The sequence below is a fragment of the Ovis canadensis genome, chromosome 24, assembly GCF_042477335.2.
Source record: "Ovis canadensis isolate MfBH-ARS-UI-01 breed Bighorn chromosome 24, ARS-UI_OviCan_v2, whole genome shotgun sequence".
Lineage (NCBI taxonomy): Eukaryota > Metazoa > Chordata > Mammalia > Artiodactyla > Bovidae > Ovis > Ovis canadensis.
Genome location: NC_091268.1, coordinates 29146787 through 29172816, shown reverse-complemented (window position 1 = coordinate 29172816; position 26030 = coordinate 29146787). Strand labels below are relative to the sequence as shown.

General features: G+C 44.5%; 1 protein-coding gene across 1 annotated transcript in view; it reads right to left on the bottom strand.

The window, feature by feature from the left end:
• Positions 1 to 26030, bottom strand: part of BMERB1 (bMERB domain containing 1) — a 148490-nt gene that overhangs the window by 60868 nt on the left and 61592 nt on the right. The gene's annotated exons all lie outside the window — the stretch shown is intronic.

Genomic DNA, 26030 nt, shown 5'->3' with positions numbered 1-26030 from the left:
TCTGACCTTATAGTGTTTTTATATATGCATATTGTCATAAAAGTAAAGCCATATATCAAAAAAGTATAAGACCATATAGGGCACACACACATAGAACCATATAATTATCAAATATAGAGAAAGACACTATATATGTGTATGTGTGTGTGCTCTCAGTTGGGTTCAACTCTTTGTGACCCCATGGACTGTAACTTGCCAGACTCCTCTGTTCATGGGATTTTCCAAGCAAGATTACTGGAGTGGGTTGCCATTTCCTCCTCCAGGGGATTTTCCCGACTCAGGGATCAAACCCATGTCTCCTATATTGGAGGCAGATTCTTTACCAACTGCACCACATGGGGAGCCCTTACATATATATGCCTGTATATAAATATATCTGCATGTATGTTAGGTATATACGCCCCCTTCATGGATCACACCTTGTTGTGGCAAAGGGGCTTGTGTAACTCAGGGAAGCTATGAGCCATGCTGTGCAGAGCCACCCAAAATGAATGGGTCATAGTGAAGAGTTCTGACAAAATGTGGTCCACTGGAGCACGTGGTATTCTTGCCTGGAGAACCCCATGGACATGGGGTATGAAAAGTATGAAAAGGCAAAATGGTATGATGCTGGAAGATGAGCGTCCCCAGGTCAAGAAGGTATCCAAAATGCTACTGGGAAGAGCGGGAGGCAATTACTACATGAATTTGAGCAAAATTCTGGGAGAGAGTGGAGGACAGAGGAGCCTGGGATTGCAATGAGTCAGACATAACTTAGCGACTGAACGATGTATATATACACGTATACTAGGTCACTAGGGCTACCAAACTATAGACATTTATTTTCTCGTGGTTTTGGAGGCTAGAAGCTCCAGATCAAGGTCTAGCAGGGCGAGCTTCTGGTGAAAACTCTCTTCCTGAATGGCCACCTTCTCACTGTACTCACATGGCCACTCCGTGTGCATGCAGAGAGAACTCTCTGGTGTCTCTTCTTAGAAAGACACTAACCCTATGAGATCAGGGCTCCACTTTTAATGACCTCATTTAATCTCAGTTCTGAGCACCAAAGAATTGATGCTTTTAAACTGTGGTGCTGGAGAAGATTCTTGAGGGTCCCTTGGACAGCAAGGTGATCCAACCTTTAGTCAATCCTAAAGGAAATCAACCTTGAACATTCTTTGGAAGGACTGATGCTGAAGCAGAAGCTTCAATCCTTTGGCCACCTGATGCAGAGAGCCGACTCATTGGAAAAGACCCTGATGCTGGGAAAGATTGAAGGTAGAAGAAGAAGCGGGAGACAGAGGACAAGATGGTTGGATGGCATCCCTGACTCAACAGACATGAGTTTGAGCAAGCTCTGGGAGATGGTGAAGTACAGGGAAGTCTGATGTGCTGCAGTCCATGGGGTTGTGAAGAGTTGAATAGGACTTAGCAATTGAACAACGGCAGCTTTCCCATGTCCAAATCAGCCTCACCGGGGATTAGGGCTCCAACATATGAATTTGTGGGGGATATAACCATTCAATCCATAATACTATGCATGTATGTGGATCTATGTATATACATATCTCTTCATACACTGACGTTAAATTTTTTATGTACATTCTTCCAATGCATACATATGGTAATTTACATGATTATGTATATTATACATGTAGTATGCATATATACGGTGACACATATGGTTTTATATATGTGTGTTTTATATGTATAATGTTATATATAAACACATGCATATTTTTTTAAAGAGTGCAAAAACACACATCAAGATGTGAGTAGTTCAAGATGTTATGTGCATACATCCATATGCACACATGCACAAACTAAGTCATTCAGTTGTGTCCGACTCTTTGCAACCCTATGGACTGTCTCCCTCCAGGCTCCTCTGTCCATGGGATTCTCCAGGCAAGAATACTGGAGTGGGTTGTCATGCTCTCCTCCAGGAATCTTTCCAATCCAGGGATTGAACCCGCATCTCATTTTATGTCTCCTGCATTGGCAGGTGGGTTCTTTATCACTAGAATCACCTGGGAAGCCCTATATATATATATATATATATATATATATATATATATATATGTATGTATGTATGTATGTATACACACACACACACCATCATGGAGGTCTGGTTTTTGTAATATAAAGTTAGGGTCTCACCATTTTATTACCTGCTCACTTCACTGAACATTCCATGAGCATTTCCACACGTCCTTGGATGCTCTTCCCCAGCAGCAGTGTGAAAGGCTGTGTGGTTTGCTATTTGTGGCTGTGTCATGAATCACTTCACCAACCCCCAGACACTTAGGTTGTTTGCCATTTCCCCCACTAGAAGCAGCGCTGGGATGAGCATTCTCAGAGATAAATCTCTGCGTGCATCTAAGAGGTGCCTTTAGGCCACATTTCCAGAGTGAATGGCTGGGTTTCAATGGATGCCATAGTCTGACGACCCTTCGTCGGTAGAGGAGACACAAGGGAGGGAATGTTCTTGCTTTACTCTGAGGCCAACATCACAGGCCCTGCATCTGCTAACTCCTTCCAACCTGGCTGTTGTGAGGGTTGAATTAACAGAGACACGCTATGCTTGATGCACAGTCACAATTGCCTTTGTTATCCCCACGTTCTGCCACACCATCTCTCTCTTTTTTTAAGTTGCAGGATGTGAATCTTTACTTGCGGCATTCAAACTCTTGGTTGCAGCATGTGGGATCCAGTTCCCTGACAAGGGATTGAACCTGGACCCCTTGCATTGGGAGTCTTAGCCACTGGACCACCAGGGGCCAGAGTTAAAGATCTTTGAACTGAGGCCAATCACCAGTTCATGATCGTCGGTGAGCCTGTTTACTTCTTAGTATCATGTTCTTCCTTTACAAAATGGGATTTAATAGCTATCATATGCTAAGCTGTGCTAGAGGCTTTATATGTACAATCTCACTTAATCTCTATTTCATAGAGGATGTATCTGAAGCTTAGAGAAGGAAAGTGACTTGGCCAACATCACGCAACCAAAATGTTACAGACAGAATTCAAATCTAGCCTCTCTCTCTTCTCCCTAACCACATGCCTCCACCACATTATACAGCCTCCAGGTGAGAGCTAAATGAATCTATGGATGCAAAGGCGCATAGTTAACCATTCCAAAGATGTGAGTATCCTTATTTCTCAACCATCACGGTTCAGACGGGCAACCTGATTTCCACAGGACACATGCTGAAAATGGCAACACACCCTGGGGCGAAGCATGGGACAGAGAAGATTAATCACACCTCATGGACTGGCATTTTACCTCCGTCCTCGGGGGAGGACGGAGGTGGTAGCACTGCCAGGCTCCAGATGCTGAGATGAACATTTAGCTTTGACTTGGGGCAGAGGATGGCACTGATCCTTCTGTTGAAAAGTCCTGCTCATAGATAGATGCTTTCTTTCCCCTGGAGAAAGGAGCAAAGCCTAGAGTTCAAATCAGGATGGAACAGTTCGAATCCTTTCTCTGTGCCAGGCACTGTTGTTGTTGTTCAGTTGTTAAGTTGTGTCCGATTCTTTGTGACCCCATGGACTGCAGCATCCCTCTCCTTCACTCTCTCCCGGAGCTTGCTCAAAATCATGTCCATTAAGTCGGTGATGCCATCCAACCATCTCATCTTCTGTCATCCCCTTCTCCTTCTGCCTTCAATCTTTCCCAGCATCAGGGTCTTTTCTAATAAGTCAGCTCTTCACATCAGGTGGTCAAAGGATTGGAGCTTCAGCTTCAGCATCAGTCCTTCCAATGAATATTCAGGGTTGATTTCCTTTAGGATTGATTGGTTTGATCTCCTTGCTATCCAAGGGACTCTTAAGAGTCTTCTCCAGCACCACAATTTGAAAGCATCAATTCTTTGGCACTCAACCTTCTTTATGGTCCAACTTTCACACCCATACATGACTACTGGAAAAAACATAGCTCTGACTATACAGACTTTTGTTGGCAAAGTTTTCCTAGGCTCTTTACAAGTCTCATCTCATTTAATCTTCACAACACCCTTAGTTCAGTTCAGTTCAGTCGCTCAGTCGTGTCCAACCGTTTGCGACCCCATGAATCGCAGCACACCGGGCCTCCCTGTCCATCACCACATCCCGGAGTTCACTCAGACTCACGTCCATCGAGTCCATGATGCCATCCAGCCATCTCATCCTCTGTCGTCCCCTTCTCCTCCTGCCCTCAATCCCTCCCAGCATCAGACTCTTTTCCAATGAGTCAACTCTTCACATGAGGTGGCCAAAGTACTGGAGCTTCAGCTTTAGCATCATTCCTTCCAAAGAAATCCCAGGGCTGATCTCCTTCAGAATGGACTGGTTGGATCTCCTTGCAGTCCAAGGGACCCTCAAGAGTCTTCTCCAACACCACAGTTCAAACGCATCAATTCTTCGGCACTCAGCCTCCTTCACAGTCCAACTCTCTCATCCATACATGACCACAGGGAAAACCATAGCCTTGACTAGATGGACCTTTGTTGGCAAAGTAATGTCTCTGCTTTTGAATATACTATCTAGGTTGGTCATCACTTTTCTTCCAAGGAGTAAGCATCTTTTAATTTCATGGCTGCAGTCACCATCTGCAGTGATTTTGGAGCCCAAAAAAATAAAGTCTGACACTGTTTCCACTGTTTCTCCATCTATTTCCCATGAAGTGATGGGACTGGATGCCATGATCTTTGTTTTATGAATGTTGAGCTTTAAGCCAACTTTGTCACTCTCCTCTTTCACTTTCATCAAGAGGCTTTTTAGCTCCTCTTCACTTTCTGCCATAAGGGTGGTGTCATCTGCATATCTGAGGTTATTGATATTTCTCCCAGCAATCTTGATTCCAGCTTGTGTTTCTTCCAGTCCAGCATTTCTCATGATGTACTCTGCATATAAGTTATATAAGCAGGGTGACAATATACAGCCTTGACGTACTCCTTTTCCTATTTGGAACCAGTCTGTTGTTCCATGTCCAGTTCTGACTGTTGCTTCCTGACCTGCATATAGGTTTCTCAAGAGGCAGGTCACGTGGTCTGGTATTCCCATCTCTCTCAGAATTTTCCACAGTTTCTTGTGATCCACACAGTCAAAGGCTTTGGCATAGTCAATCAAGCAGAAATAGATGTTTTTCTGGAACTCTCTTGCTTTTTCCATGATCCAGCAGATGTTGGCAATTTGATCTCTGGTTCCTCTGCCTTTTCTAAAACCAGCTTGAACATCAGGGAGTTCACGATTTACATATTGCTGAAGCCTGGCTTGGAGAATTTTGAGCATTACTTTACTAGCATGTGAGATGCGTACAATTGTGCGGTAGTTTGAACATTCTTTGGCATTGCCTTTCTTTGGGATTGGAATGAAAACTGACCTTTTCCAGTCCTGTGGCCACTGCTGAGTTTTCCAAATTTGCTGGCTTATTGAGTGCAACACTTTCACAGCATCATCTTTCAGGATCTGAAATAGCTCAACTGGAATTCCATCACCTCCACTAGCTTTGTTCATAGTGATGCTTTCTAAGGCCCACTTGACTTCACATTCCAAGATGTCTGGCTCTAGATTAGTGATCACATCATCATGATTATCTGGGTCGTGAAGATTTTTTTGTACAGTTCTTCCGTGTATTCTTGCCATCTCTTCTTAATATCTTCTGCTTCTGTTAGGTCCATACCATTTCTGTCCTTTATCGAGCCCATCTTTGCATGAAATGTTCCCTTGGTATCTCTAATTTTCTTGAAGAGATCTCTAGTCTTTCCCATTCTGTTGTTTTCCTCTATTTCTTCACAACAGCTTAGTTGAGGGGTTAACCAGCTATGACTATGGGCCAAAGCCAGTCCCCTCCCTGATGTTGCAAATAAAGTTTTATTGGAACACTGGCCATGCTCATTCATCTATGTATTGCTTATGGCTGCTTCTGCATTACACCAATAGGATGAGTAGCTGTAACAGAGATTGCATGGCCCACATAACTGCAAATACTTACAGAAAATATTTGCCAACCCCTGCCCTAGATGGTAGATGCTATCATTCCCCTAATTTAAATTAGGTTAAAAAAAAAAACATTTAGACAGTAACAATAATAACTAACATTTATTCAGCACTTATTACATGCTAGGATCAAATCACCTTATTTAACTCCCAAAATAGCCCTAGGTGATAAAAACTGTTTCTATCCCCCTTTTACAGATGAGCAAGTCAAGGCTCAAGAAAAGGAGAAAGTGGTGGGGTCAAGATTTAAAAGCAGACCTGTCCTACTCCAAAGTCCTTGTTGCCATCAATTCTATTCAGTTAAGAACTACCTCCCACTGAAGAAGTATCATTATCAGGTTAGCAATCAGAAAACTGAGTCTATTTTATTGCCTTAGATATATGGAGAGTAGCTATTTTTTAACTGCATTTTAAAAATTATTGGAGTATAATTGCTTTACAGCGTTGTGTTAGCTTCTGGTGTACAACAAAGTGAATTAGCTATAGGAATACATACATCCCCTCCGTCCCACCCCTTACCCTCTCCCCACCCCTCTAGGTCATTACAGAGCACTGAGCTGAGCTCGCTGTGCTTTATAGCAAGTTCCCAATAGCTAGCTATTACACACAGGGCAGTGTGTATATGTCAATGAAGAGGAGCTGTTTTAAAGATTTAGCAGGTGATTATCTGGGGAGCTCTGCCCCAGGAATTAGGATACACCTGGGTTGAGGGCAGGGATCATGTCCAAGGACCTTCATGCAGGAGGTCTTCAGACCAGACCCTGAGAAATGCGGGTACAAGATGTCAGTAAGTGAATATCAGGCATGATCAGTTTCTTTCAGTCTGACCTTGTGTGACAGAAACCTCGGCAACATTCCCCAGCTAGAAGGATGGCAACCAACAGCTGGATGTGTCCACGAGGACAAATCCTAGAAGGAGATGGATAGCATTTCAGGGCAGCTAGAGAAGACCGTTGCTACAAGGATCTAAGAGAGAGCAAAGCATGGTTGTTTAGAATGAGTGGAGCACTAAGGCACAGAAGTCCCCAGGGCTCCGACTGCCACGGCTGTCACTCAGCTTAGAGCAGCTGAGTCACTTCTGGGGGATGAAGCAGCTAAATCCATCTTTTTTATCCCCAAATGCCACACCAGGAAGACTCACGCCTCATGAGCACAGCACTGGCAAACAAGAGCTGAGCACTGAGCACCGGACAGGACTGGGATGTTCCTCCAGGTTTAATCATTTATCTTGAAAATGTAAAGCTACGTGGGGACAGGGTGGTGATGGTGGGCGTGGCAAGTGAGGGCTGACAGTCTCCTAGACATTTATAATTTAAATTTAGAGAGAAAGGAAACTGCTGGGGACCAAAAGAGAAATCTTCCCTGGTCAGTCATCTCCAGCCATGGGTCACAACATGAAACTAAGTCTAGGGTACCCTGGGCAATACCCACTTTTATTTCTGCTTCCTCATTTCATGTACCCAGAGCTCTCATATATGAAGCATCTCTAGGAGTCCAGCACTAACTCAGCCTGCTCCTAAGTACCTTGGGAGGTAGGTACACTCATTATCACCCTCTCTTTATAGGTTAATAAGATGAGGCTCAGAAAGAACATAAGTGATTGGCCAAAGTCATTCAACCAGTGAATGGCACAGATCCAGGTCTGTCTGATTCCAAAGCCCAGGCTGTAGGTCAAAGGGCTACAAGATAGCATTTCCAAAACCTCAATCACTGCACAGAATTCACCACAATCATGTACTATCTGTCAGGTAAAGAATCTGACAGATAGTAAGGTAAAGAATTCTTTTATGTAAAGAATCTGCCTGACAGTGCAGGAGACTCAGGTTCAGTCCCTGGGTTGGGAAGATCCTCTGGAGGAGGAAAGGACAACCCACTACAGTATTCTTGCCTGGAAAATTCCATGGAGAGAGGAGCCTGGCAGGCTACAGTCCACGAGGCCACAGAGTCGGACAGGACTAAGTGACTGAACACACACACACATTATGTTAGGGACTGCATGCTTGTGTCTTCCCCTCACCCTGCCAACATCCTACGTTGACACCCTAACTCTTAGTGTGATGGTGTTTGGAGGTGGAGTATTTGAGAGGTAATCGGGGTTATAGGAGGTCACAAGGGTGGGGCCCCCATAATGGATTAGTGCCCTTATATGAAGCATCAGAGCTTGCTTCCTGTCTCTCTGTTGTTCACCATGTAAGAACACAAGAAGATAGTCGTCTACAAACCAGAAAGAGGGTCCTTACCAAACTCCAGACCTGCCAGTGCCTTGATCTTGGACTTCCCAGCCTTTAGAACTGTGAGAAATAACTGTTGTTTAAGTCTATGATAGTTTGTTCCAGCAGCCTGAGCTAAGACACTAACTATACCAGCCTGTGTTCAATATTCTTTACGTTGACTTTTTTCACTCATATAAACTCCTTAAAGGAAATTGCCTTATCATATCCATAAACAATGTCAATATCACTTAGTATAGTTAGAAAATAATCATAACAATAAGTCCAATGGAAATAAAGTGATGTTTCTGACTAAATTCTGACTAAATACCTTAGCCTGCTTAGAGCTCAGATTGAAAGCCTAACTTTTCTTTCTTAACCATGTAGATGAGTAAGTACTACATAGTTAGCAAGTACTGGAGAGGTGTTAAAGACAAACCACCAAACTGAGGCTTTCTTCTTTGACGATTGTAAAGGTTGATAATTGGAAAAAAAAAAAAAAAGAGTACAGGAGATACTATGGGCTCAGTTCCAGACCACTGCAATAATGTATCTCAATAAAGCAAGTCACACAAAGTTTTTGGTTCCTCAGTGCACATAAGAATTTTGTTTGCACTTTACTGTAATGAAATGTGCAAGACCATTTTGTCTTAAAAAAAAAGAAAGAAAGAAAACAATGTCTGCACCTTAATTTAAAAATACTTGATGGCTAAAAAATGCTAACCATCATCTGAGCCTTCAGTGAGTCACAATCTTTCTGCTGGCAGAGGGTTTGGAAAGTGAGAATTACCAAGACGTGACACAGAGACACGAAGTGAGCAAATGCTATTGGAAAAGTGGCAAGACAGACTTGTTTGACACAGAGATGCCGTAAAACTTCAGTTTGTAAAGAACACAATATCTGGGAAGCACGATAAATTGAGGGATGCCTGTAGTTTCCCTGCAACCAGTTCATTGTGGTTTTGTTACCGAACTCGGATCTAGCTTCTCGCCACTTGAAAGCCGTTAAAGAGACCAGGTAGGTGAAAGGAAAGTTTGCTTTATTTTGGATGCCGGCAACCAGCGGGGAGGGCAGACACCTGTCCAAAGGCTGACTCCACACCCGCCCCTTCACCCAACAGTCAGTGGGCGACAGCTTTTATAGACAGAGGGAGGTGGCTACATGCAGAAATAGCACAGTCAGCTCTGACAGTCATCTTGAAATGGGTCATCAGTGGTCTGACCAGCATCATTTTGATTCTTTTAGGTACAATTCCTTCAGTTCCAGGGCTGGTTTGTTTCCATGTCCCTGTGGCCAGTTCTCAAAACTGTGACACCTTACGCATGGCTAGAGTCTGGTCATCACGTAGTTAGCTTCTCCCACTGGGTGGTGGTTTCAGTGTCTATAAGAGAGCTCACAAGACATGGCTTAGAACATGATCTACAGCCCATAAAAGGGAAATAAAGGTCCTGACGTGCTTAATGGCTGCATTATTATTTGGTTTCCTTTGCTTCTGCGTTTTCTCACTTTTCTGATTAAACTTATTATTTCACTAAAGCCTTTCCACAGACAAAAGGCAGGCTGAGGACATGGGGGACAAGGGCCGTAGCATTTCAGTTTGAGGCTAAGAGCATGTGGGTATCAGAGTCACCCTTCCTCTGGAAAGCTTCTGTAGAATCGACTTCCAGTTCCTTTGATTGGAAGGGACTTAGAGGCCCTGGGGACAGCCTCATCTCCATGTCTGACAGGACGTGGAAGGACGTGGCACGATTTGCTTCTGAGGGTCCCTCAACAAACAGCAGTGGGCTCAGTCTCTTGAGTTCTCATTGGTAATTAAATGAGAACTGAGATGTGAAGGCAAGTGTGTCAGATTTTTCGCCCAAAGATGAATCAGCCATTTTGAGTCATTATTTCAACCCGGCTTGTATCATAGAAGCAATTTAATGATGGTGGACGTATTCATTTCAGTCCCACGAACACTTACTAGGCGCCCAGCATCCTTAGAACATCCTCAAAAAGACAGATGAGAGAAGTGCCTTTGGAGAACGGGGGAGCCTGGGGGTAAGCATCAGAGGACAATCACCTTCAACCTAATATGTCCTTTTCTATCACGTGAATAGATGTGGAACTTTTTGAGTCTTTATTGAGTTTGTTACAATATTAGTTTTGTTTTATGTTTTGGTTTTTTGGCCATGAGGCATTAGGATCTTAGCTTCCCCACCCAGGTATCAAATCTGCACTCACTGGGATACCAGGGAAGAACCTAACACCAGGAGAGAAACTATTTGACTTTTTTAACAAACTTTTTTAAATTTTTGGAATAAATTTTTATTTATAGGTAAGTTGCAAAGACACTGCAGAGAAGTCCTATCTGCCCTTCCCCTGGTGCCCACCATTGTTAATATGTCTGATGCGGGTGATTTACTGTATTTGTCATTGTTGTTTAGTTGCTAAGTTATATCCGACTCTTTTGTGACCCCATGGACTGTAGCCCAGCAGGCTCCTCTGTCCATGGGATTTCCCAGCAAGAATACTGGAGTGGGTTGCCATTTCCTCCTCCAAGGAATGTTCCCTATCCAAGGACTGAACTGAGGCAGGAGGCAGGTGAGCGCCCCTCCACCAGGGTAAAGCTATTGGAGATTTAGTCCCTGTGGATTAAAACTCCAAGAAAATAGCAGGACAGTTAAGGGCCCCGCCCAGACCACGTATTTCTCATTCCCAAAGTCAAAAGACCTTCTTGACCACATGTGCACAGAAAGGCTCCTTGGAGACCAAAGGGAGAGTTATATTAAGGGATGTTCTACCCAGACGCCTTTTCAGTAAAATCCATCTTGGCTAAGAGATGCGTGCGCACACATGGGAGGATCCTGCGATATACCAAATATGGACAGTGAACCAGAGAAATTCAAATGGTTGGCCAAAGGAAACCAGGAAGAAATGCCTCATAAAAGTGATTCAAGCTGCCACGAGGGTGCAACTCGGCGACTCTTTCTCCCTGAGACCGCCTGTGTGTCTATCCACACATACTGTACTATTTTTCTTCTCAAGAAACACTTTCCTATTTCACCACTTCTCTTCTTTGTGCGAATTCTTTTCTGCAAAGATGAAGCGCCAGGGCCCTTGTCACTGACCACTGATCTAGTGACTAGGATTTGGTGCTTTCCCAATTTGCTTCTGAGGGTCCCTCAATAAACAGCAGTGGGCTCAATCTCTTGAGTTCTCTGGGGTTCCTAGTGGGAACCCCAGCCACTGCAGGCCGAGGCCACCCAAGATCATATCCCGCGTACTCCTTCACCACTGAGTGTCCAAAGAAGCCTGATTCACTGTTGACTGTGTTGTCTGAACCCTTACCATGCAGGTGTCATGTCCTGAAAACGTTAAAGAGAAAGAAGAAGCTTTTGGGTGCAGGTACTGTGAGAGCCAAGTGAGCCCTCAAAGACGGCCTATGAGAGCGGCCGTCACGGGCATGAACTTTGCAGGTGTCATGACCACCTCCCAGGCTGACCTTGGTCCCGTCGGCTGATGAGTCTGGGCCTCAGTTTCTTCATCTGCCACATGGGGACAGTCACTCATCTCTCAGCTGGTCTTCGTGCCAGGCATACAGAAACTTCTCTGGAATATTTGCTCTTATTATTCATTTAATAAATATCAATGAAAACCTGCTTCATGCCAGATCCCGCTCTAAGTAATGGGGATGAAACAAAACAGCCAAAAGCCTTGTTCTCATCAAACTGACCTTCTAAGAAGGGGCTTGTGTGTCAGGGAGAAAAGTCATTAGCTCACAGCTTTCCCCTGATGGTAGGTTTGGACAGATTCCAGTTCAAGTCCTGGCTCTACCAGTCACTGTGTGATCTGGACCACGTTACTGATTCTTCCCAAGACTCAGTTTCCTCCTCTGTAAAATGGGACAGTAACTCCTACCTCACAGAGTTGCTGCTCTGGAGATGAAGTAAGATGGCACGTCCAGTGCTTGGTGCAGTGCCTGGGTGTGATAAAGGGTGGTCAGTATCATTCCTACTACTCACACCTGTCCTTTCCCTGGAAAAGCCAGACCAATGTGGGGGAGGAGACAGGATCAGGATCATCAAATCTGGAGAACGAGGGCCTGCTGATCATTTAGACCCACGCCTGCTCCCCAGTAGCTCAGTGGTAAAGAATCTGCCTGCAGTGCCGGAGATGCATGTTCAATCCCCGGATCAGGAAGATCCCCTGGGAGGCAGGCATGGCCACTCCAGTACTCTTGCCTGGGAAACCCCATGGACAGAGGAGCCTGGTGAGCCACAGTCCATACAGTCGCAAATAGTCAGACACGACTGAAGCAACTGCGCACGCATGCACACACACATCACCCTGAATGAAGGGTCTAAGAATGGCCCTGCTAGCCCTCTGCCAAGGAGCCAGGTCCTTTAGCTCACCGTGGGTCCCCACGGGCACGTCTTCCTGGTATCGACTCGAGGGAGAGTCTTAAATACCAAGGAAAGATATCTGAGCCCCATTACTGGGGAACAGATATCCTGATGCATTTCAAAGGCTCCTGGTGATACCCCAGCCTTTTACCATCATCAATCATTCATGGAGGATAGAAGCTCATTTCAACCCCTCAAACATCCTAGTATGGGATGTATCAAGCATCTCGCCTTCTCGCAATGAAGTGAATATAATGGGAAACAGTCGTTGCTCTTAATGAGTCACCATTTCCCAAGAAGATGAAGTAACTGCTTTTAATTCAGACGCTCCGTATCCTCCCCCTCTGCCTTGTGAATAAGGATGCCTCTGGGTCCTGCGAGTAATCATACCTCCCTCTGCACGCTGCCTTCTCATATGGAATGCCTCTTTATAATCACAATCACTCCACAAGGAAGGTTCTGCAGCTGAAGAAACTGATTTGCCTTCAAATCGTGACCATGGTTATTATTCTCTAATGGGACTTTGGGTTTTTTTTTTTTTTTTTTTTGGCTTCTCTGGGTTTCTATTTTCTCAGCCACATCTGCCTTGTCCGAGGTCACGAAAGGAGTTACGGAGAAGGTCTGATGAGCAACAGGGTTAAGAAACAGGCTCTGGAGTCAAGTCGACTTGGGTTTAAGTTCTGGCTCTGCCTCCTTCTAGCTGCTGCCCTTGGGCAAATGACTTCAGCTCTCGGCCTCAGTTTCTTTTTTCTTAATGTAATTTACTTTTGGCTGTGTTGGGGCTTCGATGCTGCGCTCGGGCTTCCTCTAGTTGCAGACAGCAGGGTTCTCACGGCCCTCTGTGGTTTCTCTTGCTACGGTGCAAAGGCTCAGTTGCTCTGAGGCACGTGAGACCTTCTCGGACCAGGAATCAAATTCACATGCCCTGTGCTGGAAGGCAGATTCTTAACCAATGGACCACCAGGGAAGTCCCAAAGCCTCAGTTTCATTATCTATAAATTGAGAGTAAGGACATAGCCATGAAATTAAAAGATGCTTGCTCCTTGGAAGAAAAGCTATGACTAACCTAGATGGCATATTAAAAAGCAGAGGCATTACTTTGCTGACAAAGGTCCATCTAGTCAAAGCTATGGTTTTTCCAGTAGTCATGTGTGGATGTGAGAGTTGGACTATAAAGAAAGCTGAGCACTGAAGAACTGATGATTTGAACTGTGGTGTTGGAGAAGACTCTTGAGAGACCCTTGGATTGCAAGGAGATCAAACCAGTCAATCCTAAAAGGAAATCAGTCCTGAATATTCATTGGAAGGACTGATGCTGAAGCTGAAACTCCAATCCTTCGGCCACCTGATGCAAAGAACTGACTCACTGGAAAAGACCCCGATGCTGGGAAAGATTGAAGGTGGGAGGAGAAGGGGATGACAGAGAGTGAGATGGTTGGATGGCATCACCAACTCAATGGAGTTTGAGCAAGCTCTGGGAGTTGGTGATAGACAAGGAGGCCTGGCGTGCTACAGTCGTGGGGTCACAAAGAGTCAGACACAGCTGAGAGACTGAACCGAACTGAAGGAAATAGAATGTGGGAACCTCTGAAAGCTCATTCTGAAAACTCAGAAACCAAAGGGAAAGCAAGGGTTTTACCTCCTCTCTGCTCCACAGCCTCTGAGCTTTGCTGGGACCTGAGTTTCTTTACCATCAGTACTACTGACATGTGGGGCCGGATCATTCTTAGTTGGGGGCCATCCTGTGCATTGTAGGATGTTCAGCAGCATCCTTTGCCTCTACACGCTAGAAGCCAGTAGCATCCTCCCAGCCACCCAAAGCATCTTCACACATTTGTGAATTTCAACATAGGAAACAAACTTACTCCCCTCTCCCGGAAAACTAGTGACGGAGACACACTCTTTCAACAGTGCTCTTGGGAGCACAGATATGAGATTCACGTGCTGCTGCTGCTAAGTTGCTTCAGTCGTGTCTGATTCTTTGCGACCCCATGGACTGTAGCCCACCAGATTCTTCTGTCCATGGGGATCCCCAGGCAAGAATATTGGAGTAGGTTACCATTTCCTTCTCCAGAGGCTCTTCCCAACCCAGGGATCAAACCCGCATCTCTTATGTCACCTGCATTGGCAGGCAGGTTCTTTACCACTAGCACTAACTGGGAAGCCCAGAGACCCACGTGGGTGTGATTCAAAGTTCATTTCCTGGGACTTCCCTGGTGGTCCAATGGTTAAGACTCCATGCTTCCAACGCAGAGGGTGCAGGTTTGATCCCTCATCAGGGAACTAAGGTTCCACATGCCACATCGTGGCTCAGCCAAAAGATTTTTTAAAAAATCCACTTCCCTGGACCTCTCCGGAGTCTACTGAATCAGAATCTCTCTGGAGGAGGCCCCCACAATCTGTATGTCATTAAGGCAATTTCTTCATTCATTTCTTTGTTTCCTGAAATGAGGAGAGACTGGTGGAATCCCCAGCAAGGGGTCATTATGAAGATTAACTGAGGGGATCCATAGAGCCTGTAACACAGTGTACTCAATAAATGTTAGCTCTTTCATCACAGAGGCACTGGTCTGGACAAAGAGGAACGTGGAGGACTCCAGACTTGGGGGAAGAACAGGGAAACGTGGGCAGGGGTAATGGGCACTCTGTTCAAAGGCCAGCTGAGAACTGTAACTAATAAGTTACAGGTGACTCAGGGGAGACCATGCAAGCCACACAGGGGCTTTGCTCTGCAGATAATCACTTCTCACATTGACTTCAGGCTCAACCACCTCCCCACCTAAAGCAACTCACTGTCAATAAAAGGCAAGAGGTGAAAAAGTTAAAAAAAAAAATCAGTCTATTAGCTGTTCATTGCTGCCTTTGAAAATGACCACACATTTATTGGCTTAAAAGAATGCAAAAGTACTGCTTTATCTTTCTGGAGTCAGAGGTTTGACATGAGCCTCACTTGTTCTAGCTTCTGGAGGTTGGCTACACCCCTTGGTTAGCAGCTACCTCCTCCAATTTCAAAGCCAGCCACGACAGGAGGAGTCCTTTTTATGGGACATCTCTCTGATCCTTCTTAGTTCTTCACATCTCTCTCTGACTCAGTCAAGAAAGGCTCTCTCATCTTAAGGGCTCATGTGATTAGATTGGGTCCACTCCTGTAATCCATTATAATCTCTTCTCAAAGTCTGTACCTTAATTCCACCTGCAACAATTATTCCTGTTTGCTGTATGAGGTAACATATTCATAGGTTCTGAGGATAGGAGTGTAGGCATCTTTTGGGGACCATTATTCAGTAAATCACTGTCTATATAATAGAGGAGACCAGATAAACCAACTGTGGAGAGTCCCAGAGTGGGGTCATTATCATCCTTCCAGGCAAAATGTGTGGTCTGTAGAAAGGGACCTAGACCCATTGAAGTAGGGTAACCAAGCAGTAAGACTGCCCTCCTGCTCACTGGGAATCATCCACCCACCCCACCCCATCCCCGGCTCAGTGCCACCAGCCATCACACAACAAACACCCTCAGTTGATAGCATGACTCAAGTAGGAATGCCGGTTCTGCCCCTTACTGGCTTGTGACCCTGGACAAGATACTTACATTCTCTGAGATTTTGCTTTTTCACTTGTAAAGTGTGTCTAACAACCCTAGCTTGCAAGATTCATTCATTCCATAATAACTACCTGCAAGGCCGGTAAGCTGGTCATGTGACCTCTCCCCCTGTCAAGGTCCAGCATTAGTGAAATGGGGATAATAATATAGATTAGTCATTGGCTGTGGTGATGGTTGAATGATAGGTTGTGTGCAAGGCTCTTCATGTGGCACCTGGTACATCATAAGGAGAGTGAGGTTGTCAATGACCACAACTACTATCACCATCAACATCAACATCCCCACCCTCATCATCATTACCATCATTATCATCTTCTGCACCACTGTGATCACCACCATCCCTGCCGTCTCTACCATCATCATCACCACCATCACCGTCAGAAGCGGCAGCAGCATCACTGACATCAAAAGAGAAACCAGACAATCTCAGACCGACACCACCACACCACCACAATCTCAGACCGACACACCGAAGCTGGAGACAGGGAAGGACAGGAGAGATCAGCCCCAGGAGCTCCTGCCCCAACTTTACCTCCCTCCCCAGAACTCCCTTTAATGGGAATGCCCTACCTCTTACACCATCCCATTCCGTGCCTACCTAAGGACAATGAGAAGCCCTCTGTCCCACCAGCATTGTCCACAAAACTAGCCTTAGGTCTGGAGGGAAGGGAATGGGAAGTGATATTAAGGTAATAGGAAAAAAAATTTTTAAACAACTATTCTAGAATAAGGCTTCCCTGGTAGCTCAAATGGTAAAGACTCTGCCTGCAATGCAGGAGACCCAACTTCAATCCCTGGGTTGGGAAGATCTCCTGGAGAAGGAAATAACAGCCTACTCCAGTATTCTTGCTGGAGAATCCCATGGACAGAGGAGCCTGGCAGGCTACAGTCCATGGGGTCATAAATATTATCCTTCAAAGAATTACCTCAGAATGCTTCTAATAATCCTAACATTTCTCAAGCCTTTTAAAACTTTTATTAGATTCCTATATGATGATTCAATCCTTTTTGGAATAAGGAGAGGGATCAAGAAGTAAACTCTTCTTTGATAACTGCTTTCAAATAAACTTATGAGCCATTCCAGAAAAAACACACCTATATTCACTTTTTTATAGTCACAAGATTTGATTACTTACTTTATTTGCACCTGGCTCAGAATGACTTTTCCAAAAATGAAACTCCCTCTCCAAGACAAAAGTTGCTTATCACCATTAAGGGTGCTCACAAGACCTCAACATGGATTGGGACTGTGGACCCCAAGAGAGGTTTCCATACTTCCAGAGTGGGGCTTTGAAGGCGAGCGACACGTGAGTCCTGGCAGTTTATTTAAGGTCCGTCTAGTCAAGGCTATGGTTTTTCCAGTGGTCATGTATGGATGTGAGGGTTGGACTGTGAAGAAAGCTGAGCACCAAAGAATTGATGCTTTTGAACTGTGGTGCTGGAGAAGACTCTTGAGAGTCCCTTGGACTGCAGGAGATCCAACCAGTCCATTCTAAAGGAGATCAGCCCTGGGTGTTCTTTGGAAGGAAGGATGCTAAAGCTGAAACTGCAGTACTTTGGCCACCTCATGTGAAGAGTTGACTCATTGGAAAAGACCCTGATGCTGGGAGGGATTGGGGGCAGGAGGAGAAGGGGACGACAGAGGATGAGATGGCTGGATGGCATCACCGACTCAATGGACATGAGTCTGAGTGAACTCCGGGAGGTGGTGATGGACAGGGAGGCCTGGTGTGCTGCGATTCATGGGGTCACAAAGAGTTGGACATGACTGAGTGACTGAACTGAGCTGAACTGAACTGAATGTCATAGTTTCCCTTCTAAGTGACCCTCAATGAGTCACCAGGTGGCTCTGTCATATTTCTCCAACCCCAAGCAGAAGGGCTCAGCTTGGTTTCTGAGGTCCTCTGAGACCCTACCAGAGAACAATGTATTCTCTCTAATTCAGAGGGAACTGTTAGGAATGCTGAGTTAAAACCGTGGAAATCAATAGCCCTATAATAACAATAAGGTAACTGTCACATTAAAACTGCATAAAAAACAACTAATGCTTTTTGGCACTTCTGTAGGTTCATTCTATTATTAAAAGTTCTTTTTTTTTTTTTTTAATATCCACCAGCCCTGAAATCTCAGAACAACTTTATGGATATAGACAATTACGAATCTACCCTGAGCTGTGAATCATGCATCTTTTGTAAGGCTCCCTCACACTTCCAATTTTCAAACCAATTCAGAAGTAAGCGGAGGGCCTGGGTCACACAAGGGTGGGTAGAGAACCAGATGGTGCTGCTTAAAAGCCCGCTTGGTAGGCTAAGATGATTGGAATCTAGAGGAATATAAATTGAGACTGTCTAAAGTAATATTTCAGTTTTTAAAAATTGCTTAGCCTTAAAATCATGTGGCTCATTTCATCTCTCACTGCCTGGAAACTTAACTGGAGACATAAACTGCTTGGAGAAACATAATTTTAACTCAGAAAGTTTGAGAATGAGGAACAGCCTAGGATAAATTCTTATCTCTGTGGTTTGGGCTGGGATTCAGGATGCTCGAGGGTCAAAGGAAACCAGCCAGGGAAGCCTATTATGGGCTTTGTGGGAGCATGAGTGGGTCAAGTTCAGTGTTCACCAACAGGACTGTAAACTGGGAAACCAGAGGGAGAGGCAGATTACGGCAGCAGAAGCAAAGACACAAACGTTGACACGGACTTGCCGGATTGAACGTCCAGGGTGAGAGGCAAGATAAAACCCTACACAGAAAGGCCACAGGCAAAATCATCAGGGCCGGAAATCCTCAGTTTTATTTATTTATTTTTTTTTATGAAAGTTCACACTTTATCCACATTTCCTTGGTTTTTACCTATTGTCCTCATTTTTGTGTTTCAGGATCCCATCCAGGACACCCTGTGACATTTAGTCGTCATGTCTCCTTAGGTTTCTCTTGGTTGAGACAGTTTCTCAGAGTGTCCTCGTTTTTTTTTTTTTTTTTTAATAATATGTATTTATTTATCTGGCTGTACTGGATCTTAACTGCAGCATGTAGGATCTACTTCCCTGACCAGGTATTGAACAAGAGACTCTGGAGTGCTAAGTCTTAGCACCTGGATCACCAGGAAAGTCCCAGAATGTCCTTGCTTTTGATGATGACCTTGACAATTTTAAGGAGTACTTGTCAGGTGTTTTGCTGAATGTCCCTCCACTGGGATCTGCCTGCTGTTCCTCTGATGACTGGACTGGGGTTATGGGTTTTTGCAGGAAGATCACAGAGCTAGAGTGCCATTCTCCTTGCCTTCTGTCAAGGACACATACTCTAAAGGTTACTCTCGATCCAGGTCACTCTTGATCCTGACCCTGATCTCACAGCTGAGGTCATGTTTATTAGGTTTCTCCCCCTACTCCTTTCCATACCATCCTCTTCGGAAGGACGTCAATAAGCACAACTCACATTTACAGGATGGGGAGTTATGCCCACTTCCTTGAGGGCAGAGTATGGTATTATTTTTATAAATAGAAAAAAAAATTCCTACATTGGAAGATGAAGAGGATCACAAGCCAGTGGATAGATTACAAACCCAGAACTTCTCGCATGTCCCAGCCAGAATCGGGGGTGTGGGTAGGGCCAGCAACCCTGCAAGAGATTCAAAATCAGAGCATTCGAGTTCAAGCATCAGTGTGGCTTCAAAAAAGCTGAAGATGCCAAAAAACTGGACACAAAAGCTAGCCAAGATTTCAGCCAGTTGGGATTTATTTCATAAGCACAGAGTTTTATTCTCTCTGGCATCCCTTTTGAACATGCAAAGCTCAACCCCCGTGAAGGGGGTCGTTCTTTTGTGGGACCATGGGCAAATGACCTAGCCTCAAAAAGTCTGGGGGGCTCTTCATATTTTCACCATACCTGCCCTAGGCCAAACAATGTTCTAGGCTCTAGGCACAGAGACATGCAGCATCCATCCCAGTGGAGAAGATGGGCTGCAAGTAAAAACGATAAACAGCCTTTAAGTCGACTGGACTATGTGGAGAGTAAAATGTGATTATGGGCCGGTAAGCAATTGATGGCGGCTTCTTCAGTGTGGCTGGGGAAGACCTCTTTGAGAAAGTGCCATTTGAGCTGACATTAAATGATCAAGAGGAGCTGACCTGGGAAGACAGAAGGTAACGATGTTACCGTCAGATGGAACAGCAAGTGCAGGAGCCGTGAGATGGGAACAAGCTTGATGCTCATGAACAGAGAAGGTCAGTGTGGGTGGAACAAAATGAGAACAGGGGAGGGTGTGACATGATGGTGAGACAAGAAGGGGCCAGATAATGCAAGGCTGGTGGAAAGCTGGATTTTATTCTCAGTGACTGACCTACAGAAGAATTCTAAGCAGAGGAGAAATACGATTGCTGTCTTCTGTGAGAGAGGGTGTAAAGGTAGGGAGCAGGCAGGGAGGTAGGAAGATCAGCTTCCTGCAACTGCCTCAGAGAGTTGGAGAATTAAATGCAGCATAATGTATGCAAAGTGCTTAATCGAGGGCTCAGTCATAACAAGAGATCGATAAACACAATAAAATAAAATAAATTCAATCAATAAGCACACAACTGCTGTTATGCAGATGCCAGCTGTTTCCTCCGGCTCAGCCACAGTCACCTCTATAGCTCCCACTCTCTGTGGACTTTTGCAGAAGGTGATTCAGCCCTACAGTTGCTGGCCGTCCTGTTCCCACAGATAGGGTTGTCTGATCTGGGGTATGGCAGACAGGTGGCAGGGAGGTTGAGCATTTTGGGGGCACACACACACACCCAGGCACATAAGATGGGGACTGAAACATTGGCCCAGGCCCCAGTTAGGACTGGAGTGTGTTCTGAGGGTCCTGTGTGAAGAATAACAGAATATGTCACCCCAAAACCTGTCCCTTTCCCATATGGATTAGGAGCTGAAAGCAATTGAGGGGGGAAAAAAAGGTATAAGAAAAGCTCCCTACCTTTTTCAATTTGCCTAAAAGCAGGATATCAATTTATAATAAAGGTCATAAATTGTGTAACTTTATTTATATATATATATATATATATATATATATATATATATAAAATAGGGTTTCTCCAGTAGTCATGTATGGATGTGAGAGTTGGACTGTGAAGAAGGCTGAGCGCCGAAGAATTGATGCTTTTGAACTGTGGTGTTGGAGAAGACTCTTGAGAGTCCCTTGGACTGCAAGGAGATCCAACCAGTCCATTCTAAAGGAGATCAGTCCTGGGTGTTCATTGGAAGGAATGATGCTAAAGCTGAAGCTCCAGTACTTTGGCCACCTCATGCGAAGAGTTGACTCATTGGAAAAGACTCTGATGCTGGGAGGGATTGGGGTCAGGAGGAGAAGGGGGCGACAGAGGATGAGATGGCTGGATGGCATCACTGACTCGATGGATGTGAGTCTGAGTGAACTGCGGGAGTTGGTAATTGACAGGGAGGCCTGGAGTGCTGTGATTCATGGGGTCGCAAAGAGTAGGACATGACTGAGCAACTGAACTGAACTGAACTGAATATATATAATGGTATATATTATATATACCTTTATAAATTGTATAGAGATAATAAACTTAAATTTATTATAAATTATAATAAAGGTTATACATTTATAAAATTGTAAATCTCCCTTCTGTAGCAGGGGGAGAGAAATTAATCAGTGGAAACAACTCTAGATCTTCATCAGCCTGGCGATGTCTCCAGAGGAATCTATACGACAAACTTAAAGACTAACCAATCCTTATCCTCCATTACTTTCCCCCATCTACCTCCCTTCCCATTAGAAACTCAAAGTCCCTTTTCTTGTCTTGTCACTTCCCTAAAAATGGATCGTTCTTCTGTGAAGATTCTGTATCAGCCCGAGTTCTAACCACCCTGATGAGCTACTCATCATTGAGTGCTCCCAGGTATATGTGTGACTGCACGTGTTAATAAACTTGGCTGTTTTTCTATTTTGTCAGTTTCATTTACAGGGCTGCAGCCAGGGAGTCTGAGATGGGCAGAGGCAAATGATTTTTTTCTCTTTCCAACACTTGTTGGCACCTCCAAATTGGGTGCAAGTAACTGAGGGCCACATGCTTGTCTGGCAATAGAGAGGGGGAAAAGATGCTGAATCTGGAGTGGGTTGCTGAGGGCAAAAGAAAAACAAGATCAGAATGAAGCTGTCCCAAGGGATAACCTGGATGTGACAAATTATATTTGGGGAAAGGTAGGAAAAATTAGACTCTGTGGTGTGGAAAGGAGCAGAGGAAACAGTCATCAATACCCCCAAGACTGGAAAACTCCACCGTGAGTCACCAAGAGCCCACGTCAGGAAACAGCTATTTTGAGCTTGGTTAGAGAGTGTGGCACTGTCTGCTTTTACTGAGACGAGTGAGTGGCTGAGCCAGGACGTTAGCTATTCATATCACTGCTTCCCCAAAACAGAATCTCAATCAACTAAGTGCTGAGAGTCTAGACCACCTGATTGCATAGAAAATGAAATCTAAAGCATTCAGTAGCTTTGCGTTTGTCAAGCCTAGAAAGTCTGTTCCAGGAGAAGCTGGAACCTGCAGAGAGAATCTGCCAAAGGAAAGGCAGGCATCCTTTTCAGAAGACGGGGTGTGAGGAGCAATTTCCTGCTCCGTGCAGCTCACCCACCCACTTTGTTCAAGGCATTTCAATTCTAAATGTCATATTGTGATATCCCCAGTGGGAAGTGGACATTTGTTGATTTTTGCCTCCCAGCACCCAGTCAGCTTTCCTTGGTAAATGGACTCCCATTTTAGTTGGGAATCTGATGCAGGTAACAATCCTGGGTCTTGGGGATTCTTGGGGCTGACCCTGCCTGGGTGTGGTGCTCTGTTCCCCCAGGCATGGAGCTGATTCAGATGGACGCAAAGCTTCATAACAAAACACAGTAATCAGGTCCCAAGCTTTTGTGTGAACTCTTGAAGGAGGAGAAACTCGGCCTGGTTTCTGCTGGCCATGGCCTAGTCATCACATGGATCCTGAGAGCAAATCTTCACGGAAGGAAGAAGAGCCAAGAGATGGAGAGAAACAGAGGAGCCCTGGATCAACTTCTCCTGGAGGAACAGAACCCGGTGCATCCTCTTTTTGCTTAAGCAGTTTGAGTTTTCTGTTGCATATAACCAAGATGGTCACACAAATACTCCACATCTTCTAAGAGAAATGTGTAAGAAGGAGCAGCAGAGGGTGAAAATACTGCTGTGGTAACAGGGCTGTGGATCCAGGGCAGTCCTTGTGTTTCCCCTTGTCCACAGTGAAAAATGCCAACACAACTGTTTCCTAGGTCAGGGGTCACAAATTACAGCCCAAGGACCAAATCCAGCCCACCACTGTATTTGTACAGCCTGTGAGCTAAGGATGGTTTTTATATTTTTTTTAATATGAGGAAAAAAATCAAAAGAAAACAAATAGTTTGTGACATGTGAAAATTACACAAAATTCACATTTCAGTGTCCCTAAATAAAGCTTTATTGGAATGAAGCCATTTCCATTTGTTTATGTATTATCTATGGCTGCTTTCACACTACAACAGAGCTGAATGGTTGGAATAGAGACCATCTGGCTTCAAAGACAAAAATATTTACTACTAGCCTGTTAAGAGAAGGTTTGCAGACCTCTGTCCTAAAGGATCCTTTAGACAAAAGAGATTCTATAACTTGTCTTTTATAAACTAGGCTATTAAGAAAGAGGTTTAAGTTTCAAACTTACGCAGAGAAACATGTTCAAAAAATTGGCTTTTCTTGCCAAGTAAAAAAATGAGGAAAAGAATTGCTAATTATTTATAGAAACTTGTTTAGAAGAAACTCCACGTTAAGGTTATAAACCAGAAGTACTATTCAGAACTCAAAAAATAATCCCAAAGGCAATATTCAATTTCAGTAATGATTATTTTCCCGTAACTGTGAAAAGTCTATTTCTAGCAACTTTGATTTTTATTTTAATAATCCAAGAACTAATATAAGCCATAACTGAAATGAACTTTAGAGTAAGAACAATAGCTATTATTTATTAAGCCTTTACTATTTGCCAGGCAGAGTCTGAACATTTTACTTACATTTACACGTTTAATGGTCCCAACCACTGTACAGAGTAGATACTATTATTCTACCTATTCAGCAGATGAATAAACCAAGGCACAGAGGCAGGTTGAATAATTTGCCTACAGTCACACAGCCAGCAAATACTGGGGCCAGGATTCAAACCCCTATAAACTGGTCCCCTAAATAGGACTACACTGTGGGGTAGACCATCTCAGCTTTATTTAAAGACACATTTTAAAATATTAATTTATTTGGCTACGTTGGGTCTTAGTTGCAGCATGCAGCATCTCCATTTTCATTGTGAGGGGTCTTTCGTTGTGAGATCCCTCACAATCCTGGCTCTCTTCTTGCAGAGCACAGGTTCCAGAGCTCAAAGGCTTCAGTAGTTGCAGGGCGCAGGCTTAGTGGCTCTGCAGCATGTGGGATCTTAGTTCCCCAACCGGGAATCAAACCCATGTCCCCTGCATTGCAAGGCAGATTTTTTAACCACTGGACCACCAGGGAAGTCCCAATCTCAGCTTTATTTAAAAGAAATGAGGGGGGATTTCCGGGGCCCTGCAATGCTTAGGACTCAGCTCTTTCACTGCTGGTGCCCAGGTTCAATCTCTTGATTGGGGAATGGGGAACTAAAATTTCACAAGCTGAATTTATTATTTAGAAAAAAAAAATAGATGAAGGAAATGAGATTCCACCTGATGAGACAAAAGTCATATTTTATGGAAAGACAAGAAAACTTAAACATAAAATTGTTCTCTGCCCGTTTGGGCCTCCTCTCTACCCTTTAGTGTATGTTGTCCATCTGCACTAATCAGACCTCCTTGGGAGACAAACTCCCTTCTTTATCTTGTAAGGGCCCTGATGACCTACGACCTGCTGCTCACTTTGCTCATGTAGATCTGGATTGTGTAAACCGTCAGTAATGCGTCCTCAGAGCTTTCTAAAAGACTGTCTCTCAGGTCATCACCCTTAGGTTGGCTCCAGTAAAATTTCCCTCCTTTTTCTTAGATTGCCTATTAATCAATTTCTCATCAACACACTACAGTCTGAAGTTTAATTAGTAGCACAATGCAGCACACACTGTTCTTTCTTAACTTCTTAGAATTCCAGCTTTTCTGAAAAATGTCTTTTCTCTGAGCCTTCCACATGGTCACATTCAAAGAAGGTAAGCCCGGCCCCTCTCCAGTTTCCCACATCTGATTGGCCCAGGTATGGACATCTGACCCACGTGGACCAATAGGCTCCTTCTGTGAGACTTCAGTACTGAGATTATGATTCCAGCCTCAATCTAACTGCTGTCTTAAAACGGAAGCCTGGTAGGGATTTCCCTGGTGGTCCAGTGGCTAAGACTCTGAGCTCCCAATGTAGGGGCCCCAGGTTAGACCCCTGATCAGGGAACTAAGGCCACAACTAAGACCCAGAGCAGCCAAATAAATAAATATTAAAACAACAACAACATAAGCTTTTTGCCACAAGTTCCAAAAACCAGAAAAAGCCCCTCTGCAGTGTGAGACAAATGAAAGAGATATAAAGAGAAACGGACGTGGAGGAAGGGAGCTCCCTGATTCACAACACACTCCAGTCCCTTCCTGAATTCCAGCACTTCTCCACCCTGGGTTTTGTGAGGCACCCCCGTGATGGTTAATTTTAGCATCAACTTGAGTGGGCCACTGTGCCCTGATTAAACATTATTTCTGGGTGTGTCTGTGAGGGTGTTTCTGGATGAGATTAGCATTTGAATGGGTGGACTCAGTAAAGTAGATTGCCCTCCCCATGAGGACTGGCAGGATTCAGTTCCTGAAAGACCTGAATAGAACAAAAGGCAGGAGAAAAG